This window comes from Oryzias latipes, chromosome 17, assembly GCF_002234675.1.
Source record: "Oryzias latipes chromosome 17, ASM223467v1".
Classification (NCBI taxonomy): Eukaryota; Metazoa; Chordata; class Actinopteri; order Beloniformes; family Adrianichthyidae; genus Oryzias; species Oryzias latipes.
Genome location: NC_019875.2, coordinates 22,073,437 through 22,090,640, shown reverse-complemented (window position 1 = coordinate 22,090,640; position 17,204 = coordinate 22,073,437). Strand labels below are relative to the sequence as shown.

The window sequence follows — 17,204 nt, the reverse complement described above, 5'->3', positions numbered from 1 at the left end:
GGTAACCATCCTCATCGGCACACTCACACATAACTTCAGATGACCATCACCTTGTCCAAATAGCAACTTGTCACATTGCATTTCCCAATAAAAGAAAATAGGAGCTTTCTGCAGACGTACTGTTTAATTTTCCTCTGGAAGTTTTAACGAAGTTTTGCTTTCAGTTTTCATGCAGATTTATCTTGTCTGCTTTATTTTTTACATCTGTCATTTGTTTTTTGTTTTTGTTTTTTTGTTTTTTTTTAACTTGTCCTGTCCAACAGCTGGGCAGACAGATGAGAGCTGAGGGCCTTTTGTGTTGGACATATTTTACTTTAACAAGAGGGGTTATTCATCTTCAGACAAACCAAAGGTATGTCTGAATAAACCCCTTTTGTAATTGAGGCCAAACTTTATTAATTTCAATCATGTCTGAAAATCTTTGGTGTTGGACCGGACGGAAAAGGAAAGAGGGGAAGAAGAGAGAGGGACGTTAGAGAGAGGGGGGGTAGGGGGTGATAATAGGAGGGGAAGGGGGATAAGACCATGAAGCAGCATAAAGCAACAAGTTTACTGGTTGTTAATCATTATGGTAAGGTTCAAATGTAGAAAAAAAAAAACCAAAAAAATAAAGGGGCGGAGCCTGTCCACACACACACTCAAATGTTATAAACACACCTGCTAGCTGCAAAAATGTCCATCTGTCGACATGTACACAAAACAGATAGTGTTCACACGCATACTTATGCCTTAAAACCAACTAGTGTGAAATATTTCAGTCATTCAGTCATGCAAACTGTTAGTGCAAAGGTGAGCTAACACCAGTGCTCAGGTGAGTGTTTATGTTCTTCTAAAATGGATGGTGGAACGTGAAAAGAAGGAGGGAGAGTGCCCAGCCATCCCCACCCCAAGACCCCCACCGCAGCAGCAGCGGCAGCCGGAATCCCCCCAACGCCACACAGGAACCGGCAGGGAACAACCGCCGCCCGGGCGACCAAGCCCGCCACCCAGGCCAGGGCCAGCAGGGCCGCCGCAAGGCCCCCAGAGCCAGAGGCCAGGGACGCACGGAGGGAAAGAGAGCGCCGCCCCAGCCCAACCAGGAGAGCAGCCCCCCCGCCGCGCCGGGAGAACCCAACGCAGGGCCCCACCGGAGAAGGACGCCCACAGCCCCAAACGAGCACCCCACCACCACCCAGGAGTTCCGGGCATCCCCCCGTCCCAACCCCAGGTACGAGCCAGGACCCCCCAAGGGAGACCCGCTCCGCACTCCAGGCAGCCACCCGCCCGGCCCACGGTTGGTCCAGGGAGGAGCGAGGCAGGGGCCCGCCGCCCCCGCCCAGGAGGGGGGAACCCCGGGGAAAAAGAGGGCCCACAAGGGGTGTTGTAAATATGGCCCGACCAGGCTCGGCCACAGTTGGAAATTTGGCGGGGCCCAGCACTCAGGAGCAAGGACCAGAACCTACCCCCCAGGGACCAGACACCCCCGGCTCAGATGTAATGTGAACCCCCCCACCGCGCGGAGAGAGCACCGCCGGGCCCAGGAAGCCGGCACCCCGGGGCCGGCTTCTGTCATTTGTTGTGATGGTTTATTTGTTTCCACATGGTTGGTTTAAAGTATCCGACATTTTTAACCAACTGCTGGATGAATGATATGTTTTTGATTGAAACACAGTGAGGTCCATCTGGTCCTTCTCAGGAATGTTGATCAGCAGCCATCACCACCCTACACACACAGAAGTTACAAACACAAACCCACAACACCCTCCTCCACACACACAACCAACATTAATTTTTTAATTACTCCAGTGTTTGGTTGACTTGTAGGTGGGAAGCATGGTATTATTGATTTATGTGAGGGCATTTTTCAAAAGTCATATTGATCTGGTGGGCGAAATAAGATCTCCTGCAAAGATTGTACTTTCATGTCTTCAGATTTTATACAAAATAACAGGAAAAAAAAGTAGAATTCATTGGGAGACCAGGTTGTTCCATTAATAAATATTTAGGTTTGGATTGCAGCAGGCTCTAAACCAAACACGTGTCAGGCTTACATTGGTATTTAGGATGAAACATTGGGAAATTTTTACAAACATTAGCAAATATTGAGTCCAGATCTCGTATCATTTGAGATTCATTCCTCATTTAGTCATGCTCTTTAAAAATAGCTGGAAACAGCAACTTAGATCAGTACTGAGATATTACATAGGGTCATTTAAATGATATATAGAACAAAACAAAGGATGGGAGTTTTAATTCAAGAATCCAGGATATGGAGCAATAAATTAAAGAAACCAAATCAGAAATTTCCTTCAAAAACGAATTAATACAAAAATACAATAGATGAACTTTGTTGCTTTATTCCAGGAACCCAAATGTACAAAAAGACACAACTTGCTATGCGTTGGTCTAAACTGAATGCTATTCTACATTGCAGAAATGTTTGTCTCGACACAGTACCTTTCTATATTACATTTTGTACCCTTGTTTTGCTCTTTTAAAGAATGTAAAAGGGGCAGAACAATAGGTTGTCTTCTTTATGTTACCTTTCTTTTATTATGTATAAGAATTTGTCATGTTCATCTTGGGGAGACAGACCCAGATGCTGGAACCCAGAAAGAAACACGAGTGTTAGATGGATAAATGGATTTATTTTCCTGGATGTGGATCCGAGGGTGAGTAAGTTAATGATTGTATGATGGCAAGATGAGACTGGTGTGGCAACCGGGAGTACTGGCTTGGAATTGTGGCGTGGCTTGGGGATCTTGACTTGGCTGGAGTCTTGGGGTTGTTTGGGGATCTTGACTTAGCTGGAGTCTTGGCGTTGTTTGGGGATCTTGACTTGGCTGGAGTTTAGGCGTGGCTTGAGGCTAGGATTGCAGATGAGGATTGGACTGCTCATACATGGAAGGACCCAGGAGGACAGCTCGTGGTAATTGGTCCTGTAGATGAGGCAGGGGAGCAAAGTTAGAAGGTAGCAAGAGTACAAGAGCATAGTAAACATAACGTGAGTGGCCAGTTAGGCACCATAAGGGGTAATGAACTGGCGATAAATGTTGGGACTGGATCTCCTTATGAAGGTAGGTGGATGATGAGGTGACCGTCCACAGCTGGGTCCAATCAGGAAAGCAGAGCAGAGTGGGGAGGGGAGGAGAGACTGACAGAGGCACCATGACACTTGTGTGAGATCTGTTGTTGATCCATTGAAATATAAAGAAATAAGGGGAAAAAGTGTGGGTGTGTGGTTGTGTTTAGGCCATAGACATTTACATGCTAGATGGATAATCCATACCAGGCTTTTTGTGGATTTGGAGAAGGCGTTTGACCGCGTCCCCCGTGGTGTCCTGTGGAGAGTGCTCTGGGAGTATGGGGTCCGGGGAGCCTTACTGAGGGCTGTCCAGTCTCTGTATGACCGGAGTAGGAGCTTGGTTTGCATAGCCAGCAGTAAGTCAGACCTGTTCCTGGTCCACGTTGGACTCCAGCAGGACTGCCCTTTATCACCGGTTCTGTTCATAGTTTTTATGGACAGAATTTCTAGGCGCAGCCAGGGGCCGCAAGGGATCTGGTTTGGGGAGCACAGGATTTCCTCTCTGATTTTTGCAGATGATGTTGTCCTGTTGGCTTCATCGAGGCAGGACCTCCAGCGTGCATTGGGGCGGTTTGTGGCTGAGTGTGAAGCGGCTGGGATGAGGGTCAGCACCGCTAAATATGAGGCCATGGTCCTCGACCGGAGAAAGGTAGTCTGCCATCTCTCGGTGGGTGGAGTGCCCTGCCCCAGGTGGAGGAGTTTAAATACCTTGGGGTCTTGTTAACGAGTGAGGGAAGACCGGAGCGTGAGATTGACAGGCGGATCGGGGCAGCATCCGTAGTTATGCGGTCGCTGTATCGGTCCGTCATGGTGAAGAGAGAGCTAAGCCGAAAAGCAAAGCTCTCAATTTACCGGTCGATCTTCATTCCAATACTCACCTGTGGTCACGAGCTATGGGTCATGACCGATAGAACGAGGTCCCGAATACAAGCGGCTGAAATGAGCTCCCTCCGCAGGGTGGCTGGGCACTCCCATAGAGATAGGGTGAGAAGCTCGGTCACCCGCAGAGAGCTCGGAGTAGAACCGCTTCTCCTCCACATCGAAAGTAGCCAGTTGAGGTGGCTCGGGCATCTAGTCCGGATGCCTCCTGGACATGTCCCACTGGGCGGAGGCCCCGGGGAAGACCCAGGACACGCTGGGGAGACTACGTCTCTCGGCTGGCCTGGGAACGCCTTGGGGTCCCCCCAGAGGAGCTGGAGGAAGTGGTTGGGGAGAGGGAAGTCTGGGCATCTCTGCTTAGACTGCTGCCCCCGCGACCCTGTCCCGGATGAGTTGAGGAAGATGGATGGATGGATAAATATAATATTGCCTGAACAAAAAACACTTACATTTGTGGTGCATACTTGGATTCATTTTTAAATTTGACATTAATTTCTGTTAATTTTTTTAAAATAAATACCAGATGATAAAAATCAATCAGTTAAATTGCCAACCAAAAATGCAGATTTAGAAAAATTATTATAAACCGAGTTTTTAAGCTTCATGTTGGAATTTAAAGAAGGAAAACAGGCTCAGTAGCTGAAATATAAAAATCTACCCTCAAATTATGACTCCAGGTAAACCTGAAGCAACAGGGCCTATTGATTTTAGGTATTTATTACTTGTAAAGTCAGGGAAGGAAGATTAATTTTACTCCAGGAAAAATAGCCTATAAACTGCAGTTAAATGTCAAACCAAATGTCACAATGAGTCTCACCCCTCAGCTTATATCCTCAAGGTAAAATCCCTTTTGTTTTTTAGAATAATTAAATTTTATGTTACTGCAAGATGCCTAAACAGTGTCTATTTAGTATTTTCCCCAGCCTGATTTGGACGAGAATGTAAAAATGGACTGGCTTCATTAATTCTGACTGCTGTGTGTTCATTTCCCAACAATCACAGGCTGTCAGGCAACCGTGCATGCTCGCAACGAAAGCCAATTTAGAACCAGCAGTTGGTATTACATGTGTGCCGGGGAAAATGCATCCTTCAGAACAACTGGCACAGGGACAAGAATTTTTATAAACAAAAATTAAAGAAATAAATAGAATTCTCCTCGACGTCAAACACCAGTGACCTCAGAGTCAAAATGCCCTTGTGCTTTTGACCTCAATTAAAAGTTCAGTTTCATAACGATCGTCAAGAATCTTTTGCTATAACCTAGAGCCATAAGTTCCTTACAAGTTTTATTATTCTAACTGTGAAAGTTTTAACCTCAGATGCAGACAAATCTGTTAAAAATAATACATTTTCATTGCATTACATACTTTTAATAATCATTTTTTTCCTCTGTTTACCTAATAAATGCTCAGCATGGTCAGTATGACCTCTCATCAATCTATTTCCATACTCCAGCATGGACAAATATTCAATTTCACTATCATCGTATTTGAATAATACAGACCAATTATAATAATAATGGATTGGATTTATCTGTGCTTTTGTCAGATGGTCAAAGTGCTTCCATTGTGTCCATTACTCATTCACTCCTCATTAATACTTGGTGATGGAAGAGGCGTGGCTCCTCCATCTTTGAGTTTGTGCCTATGGTCCCTCTGACCATCACCGGGATCCTTCACGCATATTCATGCTGGTAGGCATAGCGTCACGGGTCTTGCCCAAAGGCCCTCACTTTTAATTGCTCGCCATTGATATGGTAGCGGTACTCCTAGTACCCCTAGGGAATCGAATCCTGGATTCCTGCATGGTAGCTTTTCACCTTACTAACATCACTGACATCACTTTGATGTCACAGATATATGTAAAATTAGCAAAATTTTTACAACTGTCAGGTGGTGCTTCATTCACTGACATGAAGTGCTGGCACCATGGAAACAATGCAAACAGAAAAGGCAACCAGTTGAGTTCTCATTATGAAAACAGAGTATTCATTTAGTTACCGAAAAGACCCAAATTCGTCACTTTAGAGGACAAAGTTTCCTTAAAGGTGTTTTCACTCTAAATTGTTGATTTTCTTTCTCTCTCTAAAACTGGCTTTGTTCAAATTTAGGTAAATGAGCTGAACGGGATAAAGGTGATACAGAGGAGGAAAAAAAATCAATAATTTTTCAATTATGACAAAAATAATGAACAAGTAAAAATTAACAATCAAGATTAATTGAAATGAAATTATTTTTACCCTACAAAAACTAACCTGCAAAACACTTATTGTGTTTTGCGTTTGGCAACTTTACTTTAAAAAAAGGCTGGAGAGCTTAACTTAAGTTCTCGGCATAATTATAATTAAATGCTTTCAAAATAGATCAAAAGATGCTTGAGTTGGAACTTTAAGTAAAGAAAATCTGCTTCAAAATCTAAAGTGGGCTGTGGGTCCAAAGACTGAACTAGATCTAATGACGTCTCTACAAGACAAGCTAAAAGCCAGTTTTACTTTTATTTGGGTGTTTATGACAGGACAATTCTGTTTGTTTACTGTATTTTGATTAACTTTACAGTAAATCTGCAATGAATCACTTAAACACAATAAACCACAGTGAGTTCACTAATTTTTTACCACAACTGTGCATAACCATGGAAACCTCCAGCAATTATGATGTGTCATGTGAAATAATGAATGGCACGTTATAAGAACGGCCAAGATTATAACCTATAATAATAAAGTCAAATGCTCTCTGCGTGAGTCATGGCAACCATTAAAAGTGAGATTAGAGGATGGTAGTGAGTTGAGTCACTCTTGTGCAGGAGGCCAAGTTTGGAAAGAAACAATCAGTGCACAGTGCCGCACTGTGATATTCAGCAGGTTTAGGAAAATTATTGACCTAAAAAAAATAATCAGTCTTGTATTTTCAAAAATACAGATTGCACTGGTTGGGAAAGTTGGATATCTTAATGGAACCTAATAATCTTCAACATATAAACAAATATTAACTGGGTTATTTTTGTTCCATTTTAAAATCTACATTATGGCTCACAGACAACTGATTATGTTTATGAAAGTAAACAAACAGCAGGCTGGAATGAGCTATAAAAAGAGTCATTTCTGTGCTGCTGAGAGAGATTCTTCCGTGTTAATTTGTTGTATTCAGGATCAACTCATATGCAGACCAGCAAGCTAGAAGCCAATGTGTGGAGGTTGAACATGTAAACAAGAGAAAAAGAAAAAAAAAAGCAGACAGATGGAGAGGGGGTGAAGACGGAGCAAATACAAAGTGAAGAGTGGACCGATACCATCTGTAAAACAGTTGGGAGAGATTGTGGATAGGAGACGGGAATGAAACTAAAGAAGCTTTGTCACTTCAATAAACATGTCACTTAACTTGTAAAAAGCCCTGTCAGAACATTTGATCACAAACATCCAGAGTCCATTCACGGTGCATGATTTCTATGATGATTGAGAGCAAGTTTTTAGGCTAAAATTTAAAAATAAATGGCTAAACCACATAGCTAATGGAAAAAAAAGTGTTACATTTGCAACATTCAGGTATATTTGTTAACCAGTTTTATTCTGCTTTGCTTTCAGCAGACAGTCTCTCTGTGATGTGGGCGTGTTCAGCTATTTGTCATTGTGCAAACTGTGGTGACGCAGAGACAGGATGGAAAAGTTGATTAATCTGGTCATTGAACTGTGACAGTCTACAGCTGGTTCTTTGTGCAAAAGTGGGCGTCGTCTTTTCAGAGGGAGTTTAACAAATGTTCACAGCTAAATTTATCTCAAGGGAAAAAAAACTTTAATCTAAACCTCTGGCATATTCTTTGTCTTAAAGAAACTAATAATAACACAAGTAACCTTTTTTTCCCCCTTGAATCTGAGACCATCATGTAACCTACAGTATCTTCTCAAAGGCTCTAGCAATTTCCATTTCATTTTATCCACATTTTGTAGCTGAATGCTGACATGGAATTGTAATAAGCAGGAATCCACTGGTATCAAATTTTTTTGGGTGCCTCATCTACTCAAAGACCCACTCTGATTATCTTTTGATTCATTTTCAAAGCATTCCCAGCAGAACTTTAGTTCTGTGTATGATGTTTTTAGGCCAAATCTAAAAACCAGTGTCATTATCTAAGACGTAGTTTCTGCAGAGCGTCAGCAGTTCATTCAAAATTTGCGTCTAAGTTGTGGGCGGGACAGTGGGCGCAGAGCAACCCCCTCCCTCCCCGTTGCTTAGTGTTCTTAGGAGGAAGCTTGTGGCTTGCCAATTGTAATGTCTATGTCACAGCTACGTATAAGCTCATTCCAACAGCATTTTTTATCTGCTCCTGATTCATGACGATTTGAATAAAGGATTACTCAGAAATGCAATTTTAAGCCTAATTTTCTTTGTCAATCATCAGAAAAATGCCACAAGAACATGTTAAAAACATCAAAAAGACCATTTTCATCAGATTGGGTCTTTAAACATTCATTTAGCTTTAAATGTTGATTTAGCTCCGCTCAAAATGTAACAAGTGGGGACCAATTTAAAGAAAAGAAGAGTGGACTAACCTCTCTCTGGAACACATTGAGTTTTACACTATTTACTTTTACATACATTTTAATTTTAGAAAAAACTGTAAACAAATCAAATTGGAACAAAAAGTAAATTAGATGTGTCTTTTCCACCGTGCAAAAGAAAAATAAGTAACTTACTTTAATTGTGTATGAAAAATGTTGAGTAAATACAGTAAAACAAGCACAGAAAAACAGCTACACATAGGAATAGTAAGGCAGCACTGTAGACAACACTGGTACAATCTATTCATCAAGATAAAAATAGAAAAAGAAAAGAACAGACCAGGTATTGATATATGGAAAAAACCAGCATGAAAATACAAGTCATTTTGAAATCAAACGTACCAGTTAAGTAGGTCTGTTTCGCCTCAGAAATACCTGAAGCAACACATGAAGATTGAGTCTAGGACCATAAAGTCTAAAAAAAGGATTTATAAAGGTTTGTTCTGGAAACATGTGACCTTCATTTACCTGTACACGGGGATATAATAATTTAACACAAGAAGACAGTAGATGATCAATGTAGAATAATTAAATACTTAAAGTCAAGCTCCCTAACACCTATTGATGTAAAAGCGTTTCCAGAGGTCATTAAATTATGATTACGCCATTTTTAGCCAAAAGCAAAAAAAATTGTTGTTTTCTAGGACAGAGTTTCCGCAAAGTGGCAGTAGTCTATCAGAAATTCACCTTTGTGGTCCCAGATTCTTCATCATTCTCATGATCCAAAACAGAGGCAGTCTGATAATCTCACGAAAGTTGTTGGAAGACTGGAGTGCAAAGACAGGGAGACCAGAGGATGACCTGTATACAGCAGAAGGCTTGAAGATGGTTTGTTCCAGGGTGCAGAAGCTGGTCTGGTTGCACAGCTTTTTGGTGTCTGCGATTAGCATAAAACCCAGAGAATGACTGACAACTTATGGTGCTAAGTGCTTCTGATTAAAAATGTTTTAAAGTAGAGTCAGGTAATTTTAACAATGTGGATCTTCACATAATTACTGACAATTAAACACAATAAAAACCTGAAAAACAAAAGCATCTCTAAGAATGCTAAAAAACCTGAAGTGCTTCTATGTGTACTAATATGTCTAACACTAATCAATGTTTTCTGATATTAAAAAACTGCAAAGGTCGGCAGATTTCTCAAGAGATATTTTTAGCTTTAGAGAAATGGACATTAGACGGAAAATCGAAGGAATGAGATTGAATGTGATAATTGGCCAGAAAAGAGATAGGAAGCACAAATGTACCGTCTTTGACACATAAAGGCGCTTAGTCTTCATTTAATAAAAATGACTAAAGTGCTAGTCTTTGTACCTGAGGCACATGATTTCAAAAAGCATCAAGGCATATTTGTTAAATCTCTACTGATAATGATTCCCCCCAAAACCTTAAAAAAACTCATCTCTAATGTAAACCTAGCTGCACATTTCTTGGAGGTTTTGATCTATCTATCTTTAACAGTGTTCCCACTGGTCTTTTAATTATGATTATGTTTTTTGTTTTGGCAGAATCAAAAAATCTGTGTTATTTTCTAGGTCACAGTTTTTGCAGAGCGGCCGGAGTTCATTAGAAATTAACCTCTCAGTTGTGGGGCAGGACTGTGGAGCCTCCCCTTCCCATCATCAAATGCTCTCTTGCTAGATTAACCCCAACCTATCATTACCAGTCCAACAAAAATGGTGAGCAATATTGGAGCTACCCAGCCGTACAGATCTGAGCCAGATTCCAACTCAGACAAGAAAAACAAAGATGTACATCAATCCATTGTCTACTAGCGCATGCAACAGAATGGATTTGAGCAGGGAGCTTGTGATCCGCTTTTTTTGTCTGCTCCTGATTCACAAAGATTTGAAGAAGGAAAAGCACACAAATGCAAATTTAAACTTAATTTCCTTTATATGTGTCCTCCTTCATCAGAAAAATCCCTCAAGAACATGTTAAAAACACCAAACACTCAATTTTCATCAGTGGTTCCTTTGTATTAATGTGTGTCTTCTTCCTTAATCTTTCTGGTTTGCTTTTTTCAAGTACTTCTAGAAAATAACGTTCACTCTTTCTTATTTTTAGTTCAATCATCTCTCCGTCAAGTAATGTTCAACAGACAGGACGAAACCCTTTGATGGCTTCTTCAGATCTCCTCCTCCTGTATTTACATTTGAGCCTGTGACTGCTTGGCATTTTGACAAGTGTGTGACGGTGAAGTCTTTGACAACAGCATGATGAGTCCTCGCACAATATGCTGTCAAAGAACAGTGTCTCTCAAAGCAGTTAGAAGAAGGAATAGCCAAATGTTACATGAGGAAAAAAACCAACCCGGTCTCATCCTAAAATGTGTAGTAGCTACATTTGTCCACATGGAAATGCGTGAGAGTTTTACAAAAACGCCCCCTAAACTGTGAGGGGGATACGTTTCATTTTTCTATTCATTTTCTACGAGCCTTCTCAGGATCACGTGACTTTGGAGGTTTGGCCTGCCGTGAGCAAAAAACATGGCGGATGCACGTTCATTTTTCGGTGGAATATCCCATAAAACAAGATATTTTGAGGACTTATTTTTATTTTGACAACATTTCTAGTGAGAAATATACCATTTTCTTTTAAAATATGCTTTCATTTTGGACATACAGTTTGTAGTTTGCTTGTTTCGTTCAACTTTTTATCCCAAAGGCTCTGTTACGTTGGAGAAACACGTTAACTTTCATTCATATCTGCAGACGTGCGCGTGGGTCACGTGACTAATATGATTCTCTTTTTTCCCCGCAGAAAATGCAATAAAATAGGAGTGATTGTGGACTAATTTATTTTTGAAAACATTTCTAGCAGTATATATCCCCTTTATTTTCATAATATCCATTCATTGCAGACATGCAGTTCGTAGTTTGTTTGTTACGTTCAACTTTTCCTCAAAGGATCTGAAGGCGTTTGATCTTTCAGCCGCATATATTTTTCCATAAATATATGTGGGCTGACGTGGGTCACGTGACGTGACCTGAGTTTCTCTTTTTTCATATAAAAGATCTCGTAAAAAGGTACGTTGCTATTTATTAATTATTTTTATTTACATTTCTACGGACCCGTGTATAGGTTTCATGCTGTGTAGTTGCGACTTTGAAGGACATTTAAACAAACCGGAAGAATGTTGTTCAGGAACGGACTGGAGAGTTCTCTAAATTTACTTAGCGATTTGTTTTATTCAATATTCTTTTACATGTTAAGGTATTCACACTACAAGTCTAAATGCTGTGTACAATGTCTGATCTTTCCCATCATATCTGTGGGCTGACGTGGGGTCATGTGACGCGAGTTTCTTTTTTTTCCCGTGGAAAAAAAAATCTCGTAAAATAAGATCGTCTGAGGTTTAATATTTACGTTTAATAACATTTCTAGGGACCGATGTACTCTGTCGTAACGTCCATGCAAGCGTATTTTTTCAACATCAACTAGTTGAGTTAAGAAATACACTGTAAATACTAAAAAAAAAAAGACGTTTGGCTCTAAACTGGTTTTGTGATTGCTCCCAGTCCCACGTTTATCGGGAAGATTAAGTTTTAAAAATAAGCCCAGCGACAAACAGGTGTTTATTTTTATTTTTTATAGAAATTAATGTTTCCATTACTAATGCAAACTTTTTGTTTTGCAGGTACTTAAAGAAACAAAAAATCAAATGTTTTTCAGAGCGAAGGTACCTTGTCGCGTGACAGATTGCAGTTGTTTTTTATTCAAACTTTATTGACTGTAACAATTCAAAACAACAATTCCAAAAAGCAACAAGAAAGAAACAAACCAGGGGATTATTATGAAATTTTTCACAAAAACATTGAAACTGACGCACAGATTGAATGTTTTAAATGCTTTCTTATTGTCAGAGTTTCTTATTGTGTTCATGTTTTGTTTGAACTCATTGATAAAGTTAGAAAAATGGGGGGTATGATTTATAACTTTGTATTTATGAATGTGCCATATGAATAAAAATAAAAAAAGGTTAATGATGTAGAATTGTTCTTTTTTATGGGATGGACAGTGGGTGAGGCACGACAGATTACAGTAAAACAGTCAAACTGCTACCACAATAGCGTTGAACTTCTGTTGAGAATAATTCATTCATAAATCTGTCTATATATTAGAATATCAGCATCTGGATCATTTACGTCTATTTTAACATAAAAGGGGCTAAAAAGAACTAACATCAACAAACAACAACTACTAATAAATATTATAGGAAATAAGGAAACTAAGTATAAAAAAGTAAAACAAAATAAATGTACATAGTATATTATTTATTATTGTAAATAAAAAAAATAAACATGTCTGACTAAGAGTGGGGGTTGAGGTCGGGGGTTTTTTTGTCTCTTTTTTGGAATCCAGCGTAGAGGCCATGACCCCCCCCTGCAAGAAAAGTAGAGAAGGTTCAATCAAACAGTGATAGACGATGGGCTACAGTTTGTTCACTCAGTGCTCACAGGACGACTGTTTCTAATTTGATTAGTGTCAATTATCCTTTGTAGGAAATATTAGTACTATTCAAATATTCATGAATAATTACATTACTACATTGATTTTTAATGCATAGCACAAAAGCATCAAATAATCAATATCTAACAACTTGTAGAACATGAATAACAAAACTTGGACATGCATCCATCATCTACCCCTTTTGTCCTTTTATTGACAAAATTAGAAAAGATTTATATAATTTTAAATAAACAAAAAAACAAATTAGGCTGATTATTATTTGGACTTATTTATTTGCGACCAAGCAAAAAAACTGATGGAAATTCATGTTGAAGAGGCAAGTTGCTGGATTGTCCGCACGTATTTTAACCATAACCCCGGCTTCTTTACTTGCAAATAGGCACTTCAAAATAAATAAATAAATTCATTAATAATATATACAACATAAAACATGACTAGCACTCCATTAACTCCATCTGGGTTTCATAAATAAAATAAAAACGTTTACCACTCAAAACAATCATCAGAACTCTAACACAGTAAATATGCCAAACAAATTAATAAAAAAGCATTTATATACATTAGAGTTCTACTTTAAAATAGTAATAATGTAAAATAAAAACTGCTCCTTTTTTCTTTAAATGTCCTCATTGCATATTAATCTTTTCCTCCAATCACACGGCTGCATTCTGAAAGATGAAAAGTGTAAACTTGTTTAAGAGATGTTTAAGAGGACTACTGTGAACTAAGATAAATGTGTTAGTTAAAATAAAGTAATAATGCATAGTTATTTTATAATAAAAGACTAAAAAAGGCAAATTAATAATACAAAATCCAAATCTTTACAAATTCTGCAAGTATTTTGTCGTATTACTTTTTACTGGTGGAAATGCAAAGAAAAGCGACAAATTAGAAGAACTGGTTTGAACATGAATTATTGCACAAAGACGGAAAGGTGGGCGTGTCTCCAGGAAAGAGATCCTCATGACAACCAACATGATTTTTGATACGGAGGCTGATGCTTTAAGGAGAAAAGAAACGTCAACAGCCAGTGCTGATCAGAACACAATCCAATATTCTCATCATTTGAATAAATCCTGAAATGTTCATCTGCTGGTGTTTGTCTACATTTCTTGATGAAGTTTTGCTGCAAAATAAACCCATTAACCATCACTGTTCTGTCTGTGATGGAATAAACGCCAGGGCTACTATGGGAAGATATACGGTAGTCAACATTTTCTTGGAAAGGATTCTTTTTAAATAATATTTTATAGAATCTTTTAATAGTGTGTAAAATGTTTTTAACTACAAAGCATATTAATTGCATGTTATATGTTTTATATCAACTGTAATGCCCATTAAAAAGAAAAGCTAAAGTAAACTTGAACTGAATTATTTCTTTCTTATTAAAGATTTGAGGAAAAGTGTAAAAATAACCACCAGATGAATAATTCTGTATTTTCACATTTCTTTGGAGAAACATTTGTTGAGGATAAAAAAACACAGGAATATCTTAAAAAACATATTTTTGCTAACTGTGCAGAAAAATAAGATTGTACCAGGATAGTAAAATGTCAGAAGTTGGCACACTGGTGGACGGCTGTGGGGCTGAAGTGGTGGGAGGATGGATGTCTGAAACGGTTGATGGTTGGACGGCTGAAGCACTGGAGGGCTGCTGGTTTTTCCAACCTTAATGGATGAAAATGATAAAATGATTAGTGTGGTTGTTTTGGTGAGACATGACCAGATCTGCTGACGGTTCACAAATGAAAGTTTCTAATCAAACTAGAGTTTATGCAGATTGAAGATGTGGTGTCATCAAGCTTCCATGAATAATGAGGAACAACAACAGACTGAGGTGAATGTAAAATTATTATTACCAGTATACCTGATACAAGGCCTTCATCCAGTCAAAGCACGTTTCTGCTTGATCAGGGAACTTAAGGCAACTTAGGGGGCACAACATGTGTGTGGTAAGAGGCGGGACTTTTTGGCAGGTTTGGCAGCAATTTTTGTATCGTCATCGTCAAAATTTAAATTATCATACAACACTGTGAACAGATCGACAATTGGTTAATGACTCTGAGTCACAGATGGTAAATACATACCAATACAGACACTTCATCACATGTGAGGCGTTCTCTTTTGGCCTGAAATCTTTGTAGCCCGCCTTACATTTGGATGTTTTGGTGGCCACAGCGATCACAGTTGATGCAAGAAGTTGTCGAGCCTCGTGGCAGAGTCAGCTGAAAATAGGAAAAGCAGAATTTTTGTGTCCAGTTCCCCATTCTGATAAGATTTGGGGAAAATATTGCCATATTAATGACAATGGTTGTTAGTTTTACAATTAAATTAAGGTAGCAATTGAAGTCTAACAGTTTTGTAAGAATGTGCAGGTTATTATTTCTGAATTTTAAAAAGAAAAGTTATAAAAAAAGGTCATGAAGACTTGGTTTTGAGCTGAAGATGTCTTTCCTCTTATCCAAAATGATTTCTGGAATAAAACTGGTAAAAAAGCAGTTTGACTGGATCAGAGAAAAGGTCTGAGCGAGTGTGACGTCACCCATTTCCTTCCAGATCCATCATAACAAATTCAATTCTGTCGTCGTTTCTCTGTGATAAAGACGTCACCACGTTGGAGCCAGTTGACAGTGATTGATCTGAGTATCAATTCTATGGCAACTACTGTCGCCAATCAGGAGTAAGCTTGTTGAAAGTCCACACTGCTTCCACTGAAAGTGAGCTTGGTGGAATTTGTCAAACAAACATTCAAGGTGGCACATGCTATTACTGAGGCATCTGTTGGTCAGTCTATAATTTGAATAACTTGTGATAAAGAAACAGTTTTGTAAAACAAATAACTGGAATTAGAAAAAACATGTTGAAAAGGGTATCACAACAAGAATGGTTAATCTGACCCATAGAATGACTAACTAACAGCTGTTGTTTCTCTTTAGAAGTCTACAGGATTTTGGCTCCTTGGAGCCAGCGGGTACTTCCTGTTTGGAACGTGAGGGGGAGGAGTCAGTCAGTCCAGGTCTCTGAGACAGAGACTGTTTTAAAATATTTACAAAACCAAGTCCAGATGATCGTTGTTACAACGTTTTTTGTGTAAATTTGGAGAAAAACCCTAAATAGGTCAATCATAACACTTTAATATGTCAGTAAATTACTGTTGCTTTTTTTGCCGGGAAACCGGCGGTGGCGCGAGCGCTGCCATAATCATTAGCTAATGTAACCCCGATTCTCACAAACCTCCCTTCCTCTGCTCCACCACAATAACTATACAGTCGAAACAAATAATTAATACATTTTTCTATGACGATCATAGTAACCTGCAGTCGTGTTACGTTCAGTCTCTCGATGGAGGCCGTATTTTTCAGCACCGCTCTGCCGTCACACAGTGATAACAACAGCTGCATTCATTTGTCAGATGAAAATACATTCAGATGACCATAAAGTATTTTCATTACTGCCTCTTGTGTTTACATTTCTTACCTTTGAGACTTCTTTAGCTCGTGCAGAGATGCAGAACGCGCGACAACCAGATTACCTTTATTGACGCCCAACACCCACCGACCGGCGCGCGGATACGTGGGGGTGGGGTGGCTTAATGTGCACGGCGCGCACGCATGCGTATTTGCACTAAAATTTTCACATGGCCTCTTTGACATATAAACCTAACATTTCTATCATTTGTGTCTAAATTACGTGCATTAAATAACACAACTTGATGTGTGTCTGTCATATAAAATATTCCATGTTGGGTCTAAATCAGATAAGCATTGTTCATCACATCAAATATTTACATATTTACTGTATTATACTGTTTTCATATATTTATTACTTTTATCATCTAAATTTTCCCAAGATTTATGAAAAAATGAAAATCACACACTGAAAAATAGGGTTTGCTTTATCAGTTTATTCTGCATAATGGAATGTTTGGCTCAGAACTGAGCTCTTTGGCATCAACTCAACCATTGGGTTTGGAGGAAGAGAATTGCTACCTATGACCCCAAGAACAGCTTCCCCACTGTCAAACATGGAGGTGGAAGCATTATGCTTTGTGGCTATTTTTCTGCACAGAGCTACGTCACCACGTTGATGGAGCCATTAATGGAAAATCCTGAGTGAGAACTTCCTACCCTCCTTAAGCCAGGACCCTTCAAATCAGTCATGAATGGGTCTTCCAACAGGTTAGTGACCTAGAACCTACAGCCAAGGCAACCAAGGAATGGCTGAAGAACAATC

At 39.3% G+C, this 17,204-nt stretch overlaps 1 long non-coding RNA gene across 2 annotated transcripts; it reads right to left on the bottom strand.

The window, feature by feature from the left end:
- Positions 1–12,507: 12,507 nt before the first annotated feature.
- LOC111949098 lies at positions 12,508–16,676 on the bottom strand. 2 transcript variants are annotated; one of them, XR_002875139.1, is made up of 4 exons: positions 16,286–16,676; positions 15,059–15,196; positions 14,510–14,639; positions 12,508–12,884 (listed from the first exon to the last, which is right to left on the bottom strand). It is a non-coding gene; the product is annotated as an uncharacterized LOC111949098 (long non-coding RNA). The 2 variants fall into 2 exon arrangements; XR_002875140.1 differs by having other exon boundaries at positions 16,449–16,676.
- Positions 16,677–17,204: the final 528 nt, after the last annotated feature.